Below are 13,348 nucleotides of genomic sequence, written 5' to 3'. Positions count from 1 at the left end.
ATTCCCTTGTGTGTCTGTAATGAGCTTCCATTAGATCTTTCACTTTTGTTAAACATTACAAAGTTCATCATGCCATTTAAAATTTTTTTTTGTCATCGGCAGATAGTTCTTTTTTTTTTATTCTAATACTTTCCTCTAAGTACTTGCAAGCAGCTGCACATGAGTTCTTTGTCTTCAACAAAAAATGGACTGTCTCAAAGACACATGGAAAAGACTATGCCAGGTGCTCTAGGCTTCTAATAACATCAGCTACATAACATTGATGTATATACCACCACACTGAGTCAAGATTTCCACAACTGTTGTAGGTAGCCTGTGTGATATATGAGACCCAATATATAGTGTATAGTGGAGCAAGAATTAATTGTGTAGGATTGAACGACCTAAGATGATTATATGTCTCATTGGAAATATTATGTGGATATAAAGAATCTCTTTCTCTTTTCTCTTGGACTAGCTATATCTCATAAAAACTTAGTAGATTATGCTTTTGCAAACAGAAATGAAGCATTTATCTTTTGTCCCCAGCAGTTCAATTTATACCTTGAAGTGCTTAATGAGTAATCTTATTTTCATGACAATATAATTATTGCACATGTTCAATAATAATCTGTTCTTTTAGTAAATAGGACATAATTGGAGACATTGGTTATATAACCAAGGCTTTGACTAGAATGTCTTATTTAAGAATGGTGGCCATTTAATCAGACATGGCCAAACACTCTTAAGGAACTAAGTTTGACTTCATGGCACCAATGGTACTAGCCTTATTTTATGAGCAAGACTAATCTTTTTTGGGGATTATCTTTGATCCAAAGGTGGATGACTGTAGAAAGTAATTTTATATTTTAATAGGAAACTATAGCAACTACTTTGGCTTTTCAGATTCTGGTCCTGTTCATTATCTTTGAACTATTTTGCACATCCCTGTAAATTGGAGGTAATTAATGGTTTTGTGACCTACCTGTAAACTGAACAAGATCCTGTCATCTTGCACGTAACTCAACTCTGCCAAATTTTCAATTTTTGAAGTTTGCGTCAATGCCTAGCTACAACTAGCCAAACTAACTTTTCCAATTTCCTCTCACCCTCCTGCCTTGTAGCACTGACAACTAAAACCTGACTGCCAGAACCCTTAATTAGGACCACAGGTTATCTCTTATCTGGCTCTTTCCTCTAGGATGTGGAGAAGGCCCACACTGCCTGGGCTGGAGGCCCCCTGGCTTGTTTTGTACTCACTCCAGATGGGCTGAGAGCTGCAAAACAGAGCAGATACTGTGATGAACTTTTTTTATTAATAAATGCCTGGAAATGAAAAAAAAAATAGGCATTGCAACTTGAACCATGGCTGTAGACAGCATCAGCAAGTGCATGGATACCCTACCTTCAAGAAACTCAATGAATAGTACTGCATTATTGGAAGATTTTTATCTTGAAACAGCTGATACCTCCTCTCAACAGATGGATCAATTGATTTTTCAGGAATGAAGTCAACAACAGACTTCTTAGATGCTATTGCACTCCACCAATATTTATGATCCCTCTGAATTGTTCAATGACGAGCAAAGGGGTACTAACAATGTTAAATATTACCTGAGCCCTGATATCCTGGGGAATAGTGACGTCAAGCAATCCCCGTTGCTTGTGTTCTGGTTAATGGCTTACAGCAAAGAATCTTCCATTGACATATGAATTAGATTAAACTCATATATGCCCCCTTGTTTACCTATGACAAAGCCACACACAGACCCTCCAAATTCCCATTCTTTGTCTCATAAATAATTAGCTGAACTGATTATCCCTGCTCATCTATTAGGAAAAATGCTTGTTTATCAAACTTTGTTTAAGACTCCTGAACACTGACCTTCCTTCAGCCTGAGTCAGCGTCCAGCCCTTCACCCTCCTTAAAGGCCTCTCTAAGAAAAGTCTGGTAGCACAAAATATTCCCAAATCTACTATCTCTTCATACCTAACTTTCATCTCACTTCCCTTGCTATAAAATGCAAACACAAAATCCAAAGAACAGAAACTCTTTTGCCTAACTTTTGAGATGCTTATATGCCTTTTGGTCAGAGCATAACAGTAATTGCTTTTGTCTCCCCCTACCCATCTTTCTTCTATTAGTTGTCTCTACATGTCTTCTTAGAAGCTCATCCTCCACATTGGCTTAAGCATCCTCCCTAATCCATGTTGGCCTCATCTTAACTAATAATGTCTTCAATGATCCTATTTCCAAATGGGATCACTTTCATGGGATCTGGGCTTATGTCTTATATATCTTTCTGGGGGACACAATTCAGTCCACAATGCCAGCTTTCCTATTACTTTTCTACTACAAATGACAGGGAATATCTGTTTTGAGAATGAGATTATTCATCTCTATATAGTGATACAGAAAGTAAAGTTACTGGTATCAGAAGAGATTTAGTAGTGAGGGTTCTTCAGTGAAACAGAACCAAACTGACATATAAAAATGGAAAATTGGCTTACGTGATCATGAGAGCTGGTAAGTCTGATTCCATAGGGCACATCAGACACTCAAAACTCCGATAATAGTGATGCTGAGGTTGAGTACAAATTCCCCAGGGGAAGCTGGCTGGCTCAGGTTGTGACAGAAATTCTTTACTTTTGGCTTCTTCTGGATTAAACTTTTGTATCCAATTTCCTTTGCTCATAAGGACTTCAGTTATATTAGATTAAATCCCACCCTTAATTATTATCACTCTAATAACATCTTCGAAGTTCCTACTTAAAATGGGCTCATTTATATGGCTCCACTGATCAAGGCCCACCCTAAATGGGTGGGGCCATGCCTCCATGGAAGTATCCAATCAGAGTCATCACCCACAGCTGGGTGGGGTGCATTCCAAAGAAACACTCAAAGAAATCTAATCAAAACTGATAACGTCTGCCCACACAAGATTACATCAACGATAATGGCGTTTGGGGAACACAATACATTCAAACTGGCACATTCCACCCCCTGGATCCCAAAATGACATTCTTTCCATATACAAAATACATTCATCCCACAACAATATCACAGAAACTTAAATCCTTTCAGTAAAAATAGTTAAGTACAAGATCCCATCAAAATCAATTATAGGCGTGGTCAGTCCTAAGGCATAATTTTCCTTTAGCTGTGGATCTGTGAACTTAGAACAAATTATGTGCTTCCAATATACAAAGGAGGGACATTCATAGGATAAACATTCCCATAGCCATAAGGAAAAACTGAAAAGAAAACAGGGTTCACAGGACTGAAACAGTTCCTAAAAACTGCAGGACAAACTCCATTAGACTTCAAAGTCTGAGAGTCATTTTCAGAAGGACGTTGCATCCTTGGGGCTTGAGAGAGCGGGAGTCTAACCCTTCCTAAGGGCCTTTGTGGCAGCCCTTTCCTCTCCAAACACTTAGGTGAGTGCTCCAACATATCCACACATTGGGGAGACCACCTTCTTGGCCCCACCCTCCTCAAACATCGGGGCAGCTCCCGGATTCCCTTCCATCTCCGGGGTACACGCTCAACCTCTTCAGAACAGTGTGGTGGCAGCCAGGCTCTACCCAATTCCCTAGAAATGTGCTCCACCCTCTTTGGGGCTTGGGGTTGCAGAACATTTCCTGAGCATCGAGGTGGAAGGCCCACCCTCGACCTCCAGGGCAAACTCACCCTTTCCATGCATCTGGGCTGCTCCGCTCTCCCAGCCCTAGACATCTTGACTCCAGACCTCAACCTCCATGGCTCTGTCTCTGAAGAAATTTTTCCTTCAATTTGTTCCTTGTCTGTCTCCTCCAGTCCAGACTGGCAATGGTTCTGTCTATAAAGATCTTGCAAAAATTCTGTTGGCTTCGCATGAAGCACACAGGGGTCAAAGCCATCAGACAATAGGACTTTCCACAAATCCTTTCTGCTTAACTCCTTTTCCAATCTTGGCTTGTACTGAAATGGTGTCCAGGTTCCATGTTTGGTTACATCCTCATGTTGGGCTATAGCTTCTGGGATTCCACCCATTGGAAGCCCATAATTTTCCAAGCCATCAGCTTCTGGTTTCTTTGAACCCAAGAGTTCAGTTGTAAGTTTGTCTCTCTCCGCTTGCATTTTACTATAAGCTGCAAGGAGAAGCCAGGGTACATCCTCCACACGTAGTGTGGAGATCTCATCTAAGTATTCCAAGTTGTTGCTTTCAAATTCTTCCTTCCATCAGACACCAGGACTCAATTTTGCCAAATTCTCTGCCACTTTAAAACAAGGATCACCTTTCTTCCAGTTCTCAACAACACATTCATCATTTCTGTTCAAGTCCTCATCAGAAGTATCTTTAGAGTCCATTTTTCCACCAACAGTCTCTTCAAAGCAGTCTAGGCCTTTTCTATGAAGTTCCTCACAATTCTTCCAGAATCTTCCCCTTATCCACTTAAAAAGCCATTCCAACATGTTTGGTATTTGCAAACACAGCAGCACCAGCACCCCACTCTCGGTACCAAAATCTGTTCTAGTTTGCTAATGCTGCCGGAGTGCAAAAGACCAGAGATGGATTGGCTTTTATAAAAGGGGGTTTATTTTGTTACACAGTTACAGTCTTAAGGCCATAAAGTGTCCAACAATCGGGTACCTTTACTGGAGGATGGCCAATGGCGTCTGGAAAACCTGTTAGCTGGGAAGGCACATGGCTGGCGTCTGCTCCGGAGTTCTGGTTTCAAAATGGTTTGCTCCCAGGATGTTCCTCTCTAGGCTTCAGCTTCTCTCCAAAATGTCACTCTCAGTTTCTCTTGGAGTGTTTGTCCTCTCTTAGCTTCTCCTGAACAAAAGTCTGCTTTCGATGGCTGTCTCTCATCTGCAGCTTCTGTGCTTTCTTCAGAGTGTCCCTCTTGACTGTAGCTCCTCTTCAAAACATCACTCACAGCTGCACTGAGTTCCCTCTGCCTCTCAGCTCATTTATATGACTCCACTGATCAAGGTCCACCCTAAATGGGTGGGGCCACACCTCCATGGAAATATCCAATCAGAGTCATCACCCATAGCTGGGTGGGGCGCATCTCCAAAGAAACAATCAAGGAAATCTAATCAAAACTGATAACATCTGCCCACACAAGATTACATCAAAGATAATGGCATTTGCGGGACACAATACGTTCAAACTGGCACAGGGCCAAAAAGCTTTTAATTTCTATTCACAAATTCATAACACATCATGTGCAACTCAAGAGCTTCATTTTAGTCGTCATGCTTTTCAATTCAAATTAAATCTATTTCAATTCTTAGTGATTTTTCAGAGTTATCAATTATAGTAATAGTGACTATTGCTTTTGGTTATTTGAAAGTCATTTTTAATATAAGATAGATTTTAGTAAACATTTTCTGTTTTCGTATTTCCATAATTTTTCATTTTAGTATACTTGCTAAAAACCAAGATGGACATTTTTTAAAATTCCAAGAATTTTCCTTGATATGGCTTCCATAATTCTAAATTTAAAATGTGTTGTTTGATCCAGGAAACTTTTGAAAAAAACATCATTGATGCATTTCAAACCAGGTGAAAATATCTGCCATTTTGCAACTCAAAGTCAATTTTATGGAGCTAAAATTGAAATTCAGAACTTCTTGAGCATATATTTATGCACAAATGGGCTAATTCCAAAATTCCCAGAGCACTGACAAAGGCTTATATCTCCCTCACTGCACCCCCTTCAATGACCTCCTTGTCTTTGACCTTTATCCTTCTCTAAATTAACAGTGACAACTATGTGTTTAACCCCAGAAGCCTTTGGAGTTGTCCCTTTCCAGCACTCTCATCATTGGTCAGGCCTCATGGTCTCCTAACTAGGATAATTCAGAAGTTGCTCCTTGGCTTCATGGTCTACAGAAACAACTCATGAAAGTCTGGTATTAGTGCAATTTTGAATACCATATTATCTACAAAAAATTAATTTTTCTCTCTATAATCAGTTCTCCAAACTATATGGAATTTAATATGTGTTTTGTTTCACTTTTTCCAGAAAATTACTTAGAAATCTCTGAATTTTTATAAAATTGAAGAAGGCATGTAGAGAAAAGAAGAGGAAGCAGAAAGTAACCAGAACTGCTTAGAAGAACAGGAGTCCTATTTAGAAATGCTTTCAAATGTACTCCTGCAACACTGAAATATTTGATAACTTATTCAAAGCCATATGAGTACATTTTTTGCTCTATTGATTGTCTTATCAATTTAAGATGCAGAAATCTGAAGTGGAAACTCTGAATATCATCACATATCCCAGACGTCCCTTCCAATATCCCTCACATCATGACCATTATGAAAATCTTGGTGTACTTCTATTCTAAAACTCTGCTATGCTTATAAAATCCTTACATGGATCCTTTGTATGAAGGTGGATTTGTGAGTGTGTGTGTGAATGTGTATGTGTGTGTCTATATTTAGTTGAATGCACATATGACCTTAGTAATAGTAGGGATATTGATTATAGATAGAATTATTTGATAACATAGTAGGTTCCAGAACTCTGCTTTAGCACTTTTCTGTAATCAAAAAAATTTTTCATCTTGTACATTATATTACCCACTAAACAGATGTGGACATTAAGGGCACACTTGTGAGAATATCTGGTGCAGATAAAATAAAGGCCTTGAAGATATAATCAGGACACTAAAGCCCAGATTTCATATCCAGAAACCACTGTCCTCATGACAGTGCTGGATGAACTCCATAAATATGCTTGAGATTTTCAACTAATATCCATTAGTTATGGATATTTGTTGGAGTCCATGAATCTCCCTGCCTATCTTACTAATAACCCAGAAGAGATATTATATTTAGAACACAGGTTCATGTAACTGAGCACCAGGGACTATGGAGGAAAACAGCTGTATGCCTATTGTTTGTTACACATTACTGCTTTGACGGGTGTATTGCATGGATAGAACAGGGCTTAGACACTGGGAGTCCATACTCGCAAGCTGTAGAGTCCTTGTTCATGGAGCAAAGCTGATAAATCCTATGATTCACCTGGTGTGTATCATTCTGATGCATTCTGAACACTCAGGAATTTGTGGTCATTTCAAGAATTTCCATGTAAATGTCATAGATCTGTGTTTAAAAAAAATCAATATTAGCCACTGAGCTTCACAGTTCTGAGCCCTGCATTATTTTATCAACAATGTATAAGGTCAACAGTAAAAGGCAACAGGAGAGACAAGCTATTTAAATTCTTCTTCTTTATAAGCCCAAGAACATGGACGCCCAGAAAAGCTCTCCCTGCACCACCTCTTCTTGTGAAGGAGATCTTCCTACTGAGGTTCTCCAAAGTCTGGTCACCAAGTCTTATGTGCAGTCAGTGAAAACCTCATATTAAATCAGGGAACTTTCTAAGAACCTGGCACCGTTTGCATTGGATGTGGAAACGTGAACTACAAGGGAACAAAAGTTCATTATTGTCTTATCAACCATATGTAACACAGGGTGGCTTCTGGTCTCCAGATTCGGAGCTGAATGGGTAGTGCTGGGCTCCCAGCATATGGGGCCACAGCTGAGAACAGTCACCCCTCTGCCTTAATCCCTGTTGGAGACTGAATCATTTCCTACACAAAAGACATATTCAAGTCCTGACCCCCAGCCCCTTGGGATTGAGGCTATTTGTACACAGAACCTACTGATGTTATTATTTAGATAAGGTATGGCCAAAAGGAATGAGAGTAAGCCTTAAACCCAAACAACTGGTGTCAAGATAACCAAAGGAAACTGGATAAGGAAGCAGAAAGAAGTAGAAGCCACAAGTCAGAAGGAGCTGGAAAATGAGGCAGGTCATTGTGTGGCAGAGGCAGAGATGCAAATCTAAAACCCCAAGGTTTTCAGCAAGCCAGCACCAGAATGCTACACTCTGGCAGAAAGAATGGCTCGATTGTGAACTTCTGGCCTCCAAAACCATGAGACAATACCTTCCTGTTGTTTATATACATATATATAATCTTCATGAACAGAATAAGATAGAAATGTGGACATTTTGGGTGCTTCTGGTGAGGACTTAGAAGCAACTGATTATAGTGTTATGGGAATATAGAGGAAATCTGGCTGTTTTTTATGAAGTGGTGGAGAACTTAACAAAATTGTGATCTGAGGGAAGTAAGAAGTGTAAGCAATGAACTTGGATATTTAGCTGAGAAGATTTCCAAGCAAAATGTGGGTGGTGCAGCCTGGTTTTTCCTTCCTATTGTAAAAAAAATGAGAGGAAAGTGAGGTCTGCAATTTTAAGGAGAAAGTAACCGGCAATTGATTCTTTAGAAAACTCTCAGTCTATCCAGAAAGCATGCACCGAGGCTAGTGCAAGAAACGTGTCTGACAGAGCCCTTCCTGAGTTTCCCAAAGGTGAGACACCAGAGAAGTAGACTCTGTGAGGATTTGGCTGAGCAGCTGTTTGCTAAGGAGATTAGGCACACGAATGATGGATTCAGTTGACCATCTCAAGGGATGTCAGTACTGGGGATGCACTCATCCAGGAAGGATCTGTGGAAAGTCTTTCTGTCTGAAGGCTTGGACCCTCTTGAATTGCAGGAAAAGCCAAATGTTTTTTTTGTTTTGTTTTGTTTAATTTTGTATCAGCAGAAGTACTGAAAGCCTGGATGGGAAAGGACAGAGACTGAGTGAAATGAAGGAAGAGTGGCTTCAAGAGCAGAAACATGAAGTAGAAGTTTGGGCCTAAGAGAACTCTCTGGTTAAGAGAGAGGAGTTACTACCCTGGTGTTTAGCGGGGACTTGCCTTCTGCCCTGACATTCCCTAAGAGTGTGGCCACTACTTAATGATTGGAAAGAATTGGGCTGCTGCTTCAACAGAACCTAGAAGATGAATTATCCATTCACAATTGACTCTAAGACATTGAAATCTAATGGAAATTGCCCTGCTGGATTTCAGACTTGCTTGGAACCTATGGACTATGTTTTCCTTCCAATTTCTCCTTTCTGCAATGGGAATATGTATCCTATGCCTGCTCTACCATTGTATTTAGAAAGCAGATAACTTGTTTTCTAGGTTTCAGGGGTCCACAGAGGGAAAGGAATTTTGACCCAGAATGGACCATGCCCACAACTTATGTTTAATGAGGCTTTGGACTTAGAGTTGTCACTGAAATGATTTAAAGCTTTGGGGATGTTGTCTGTTTTGCATGTGGGAACAATATCTTTTGGGGGTGCAGATGATGGGCTGTTGGGAATTGAATCATGTTGCCCACAAATGACATGTTCATGTTCTAACACCTAATCCTGTGGGTTTTAACCTATTTGTAACTAGAACCTTGAAGCTGTAGTCTTTAACTAAGGTGTGCCCAAACTAATGAGGGAAGGCATTAATCCAATATGATTAAAGTCCTTATGAGCCAAGCAAATTGGGTACAGAAGTAGAAACTAGTAGAAGTCAGAAGTCAAAAAGAAGAATTTCTGCCTCAACTTCAGCAAGGCAGGTTTCTCTGGGAAGTTCTGTCTCAAGTTCAGCAACATCTTTATCAAAGTTTCCTGCTTATACTTTGCCCTGCCAAATTCCAACTTGCCACACTTCATGTGGTAGGTTGAAGCTGTTATGTACCACAGAAAAGTCCATGTTCTATTAATCCATTTCTGTGGATGTAGACCAATTGTGGATGGGATTAGATTATTTCAATTGAGATGCGACCCACCTCCTTTAAGGTGGGTCTTAATCCCCTTATTGGAGTCCTGTATAAGAGGATAAAACACATAGAGAAGCTCAGAGATGAAATTAAGAGAAGCTCACAGAGAAAAGAGAAGCTACTGAAACCAGAAGCCAAAAGCAACAAAACCCTGGAGAGAAGGACCAGCAGACACTGGCCATGTGCCTTCCCATGTGACAGAGGTGTCCCAGATGCCAGCAGCCTTTCTTCAGAGAAGGTATCCTCCTGCTGATGCATTAACTGGGGATTTTTCACTGCCTTAGAACTGTAAGTTTATAAGCTAATCCCCATTGTTAAAAGCCAGCCCATTTCCAGTGTATTGCATTTTGTTAGCTTTAGCAAACCAAAACACTTCATAATCATTTGAGTCAATTTCTCATAATAATTAAATATAGGTAAAGATATATATAGACAGAGAGAGAGAAATATTGACAGATAAATGAGTTAATACATAAATACACACTGACATTTTCTGTAGGTTCTGTTTCTCTGGAGGATCTTAACTACTACAGACTCATGATCCCAGGCAACTTTACTTCTTGTTTCAAGGTATAAACAAGAATAATACCATTCTCAAAACAACCTGGTAGGCTCTGTCATTTGTAGGAGAAAATTAGAAGCAAAGCTTATGTAATGTTTTAAACTGTGTTTCCCAAAAATATATGCTTAAATCCTAATCTAGAGCCCATGGATGTGACCCCAACTGGCAATGGGATCTTTGACGATGTTATTGATTAAAATGAAGCTAAACTGGAGTGCTGTGTTTAAATAAGATTAGTAAAAGTTTTAAAATTACTGGCTTTTATGAACTTATAATTATCAATTTTATTAAATTTCTTAGTAAATTTTTTTAGTTCCCAAAACAGCTCCCAATTTTCTTCATGAACCTCAGTATTAGCAGTGAGGATAATAGAGTAATGAGGTAGAATTCAATTCCAGATTGAATTTATCACAAGACCTTTGCAAAGCTTATGAAAAAAGGGACATTTTTAATAAATTACCTTTTTAAATTTTTGAATTCCTTAGCAAATTTGGATGGTTCTTATTTGAGGATGGTAACTACTATAAAGGAATATGGCCACAATAGTAATAAATAGAAAAGTAAATGTTCCAGTTTGCTAAACCTGCTGTTATGCAAAATGCCAGAAATGGATTGGCTTTAATAAAGGGGACTTAACAAATTTACAGTCCTAAGGCCATAAAAGTGTCCAAACCAAGGCATCAATAAGAGGATACCGTCAGTGAAGAAAGGCTGATGGTCTGGAACACCTCTGTCAGCTGGGAAGGCACATGGCTGGTGTCTGCTGGTCCTTTGCTCCTGGGTTGTGTTTCAAAATGGCTTTCTCCAAAATGTCTCTGGGCTTTTGTCTTAGCTCCTCTGTCTCAGCTCTGGAGAACCAGGAAAAGTACCACCAGCAGACTATGCATTGGTGCTTCTTTCTCCCAGGGCGCTTCTCTCTAAGCATCTGGGAGACCTCTCTTAGCTTCTCAAGGACAACCTCTGGGCTTCATCTCTTAGCTTAGCATCTCCAAACTTCCTTCTGTCTGCATCTCCAAGCACTCTGCTGGCTCTAGCTTCTCCTGGGGGCAAACTCTGGATTACATATCTTAGCTTCTCTCCAAAATGTCTCTCTGAGCTTCTCTGAGTTGCTCCTCTCCATGAGCTCTCTTAAAGGACTCCAGTGAACTAATCACTGGATGAGCGGGTCCACACCTCCATGGAAATTATCTAGTCAAAAGGTCTTACCTGTAGTTGGGTGGGTCACATCTCTCTGGAAACATTCAATCAAAAGGTCCCACCCTAATCAAAAGACTAATAAGTCTGCCCCCACAAGAATGCATTAAAGTAAATGGCTTTTTGGGGGGACATAATAGATCCAAACCAGCACAGTAAAGCATTCCTTTGTAGTTAAAAGATTGTAATAGTTCGTTTTAATGCTAATAATATACTTGGAAATATAATATATCATTAATTATAATATAATATTTTATAAATTAGTATAATATGCAGCTTGATGTGGTACAGTTGAAATGTGAACACTGTTGATAGTGAAGTTTCTCCAGAAATTTATACAACAGCTATAGTATAAAGGTAGAAAAAAATTAAACAAAACTAACTAAACTCTAAGTAATAAATATTCTTTATATCTATATGTAAAAAAAGCAACAGAAATATGTGATGTTTTCTCTCAAGTACAGGGTGAAGAACTTAGCTCCTGCACTGAGAAGTATGGTTTAATCTTTCCACTCTGTGATTAGTTATTGCCTTGAAATTTGTAAGTATACTGTGTGTATTATCCTTTCATTAAATTGATAAAACACACTACATATATGCTTATATATTTTCTAAATTTTAAGTAAATGAAGAATTTCAGAACAATACCTGGCACAAAATTACCCCTGGATAATTATTACTTGAAATTAATGTTATCATTATGTTATGTATAACATGTTTAAAAAAATTCACAAAGAAAAAAATGTAGTAATACACACTAATGTATCACTAATTATAAACATCATATGGAAATAGGGACATGAGCCTTTATTTTGGTACTGGACACTGGTACATTGTTCAATAGCTGGAATTAGTGGTACAAGTTGGTATTTTAACTTATTTTTCTGAATTTTTCTTGGAAATTCCTAATTTTTTTCTTTTTGATTATCTTTTACTCTGTCATAGTCAGCATGTATTCCTCTCTCAAAAACAATAAGCTGATCAACATACCAAAAGGGTAGAAGATTATAGAAGAAGAATAATAGAATGACTATGTTGAACCTTACCCTGTGATCCTGGAAAACAGAGAAGAATGAAACCTCCCCACACTTCATGTTTCAGAATTGGTTTACTGCAAAGAAGCATACTTTCCCATATGACTTAGAAAAGATTCACAGATGCCGCCACCCCTTGTTTATTTTAATGAACTCTCATTAAACCTTTCACTTTGTAAAATAGTAATAAGCTAATCGTGGCCATGTTGGTCTTTGTTATCAATAGATAATTCATTTTTTAACTCTGGCTCTTCCCTTAAAGTGCTTGGAATCAGCTCCAGGTCAGAGTGCTTCATTTTCAACTGACTGTCTCAAAGACACATGGAAAGGATGTGGCCAGTAATCTGAGGTCCAGACTTCTGGAACTTTTGGAGCACAAGTGCAATATTGTCTTGTCAACTTCATGTAACAGAGGTTGACTTCCAGTTTCCAGTTAATTCACAGAGGCCTCACGGGGGGAATACTGGACACCCATCAGGCAGGGCCAGAGTTCAGAATAGCCACCCCTTTGCTTTACTATTTTATGATACTGGGCTATTTTACTTTTTGTTTCAATGTAAACAGATGAATAATCCCATTCTTAAACCAAAACAGCCTGCCATTTTCATAGCAAAATAGTAGTAGTAAAGCAGTTGTTATGGATTGACTTGTTTTACCCAAAAAGATACATTCAATTCCAAATCTCAGAACCTATAAATGTGACCCCATTTGGATACAGGATCTTTGAAGATGTTATTAGTTCAGGTGAGGACAACCTGGATTGGGGAGGGCCCTTAATCCAGCGCAGCAGGTATTCTTACAAGAAGAGGAATTTTGACTGTCAGTAGAGGACAGATGGGGAGAGAGAGCATACTTTCCCATATGACTTAGAAGAGATTCACAGATCGAGTCAGGCCATGAGTTGCC

At 39.0% G+C, this 13,348-nt stretch overlaps 1 long non-coding RNA gene across 1 annotated transcript in view; it reads left to right on the top strand.

Annotated features, from left to right (window-relative positions):
- LOC119530960 overlaps positions 1 to 13,348 on the top strand; it is a 49,021-nt gene that overhangs the window by 23,556 nt on the left and 12,117 nt on the right. Inside the window, exon 2 of the long non-coding RNA XR_005216157.1 lies at positions 11,873 to 11,949. This is a non-coding gene — a long non-coding RNA (uncharacterized LOC119530960). The remainder of the gene's footprint in view (positions 1 to 11,872; positions 11,950 to 13,348) is intronic.

This window comes from Choloepus didactylus, chromosome 4 (assembly GCF_015220235.1).
Source record: "Choloepus didactylus isolate mChoDid1 chromosome 4, mChoDid1.pri, whole genome shotgun sequence".
NCBI lineage: Eukaryota > Metazoa > Chordata > Mammalia > Pilosa > Megalonychidae > Choloepus > Choloepus didactylus.
This window is presented reverse-complemented; position numbering and strand designations above follow the sequence as displayed.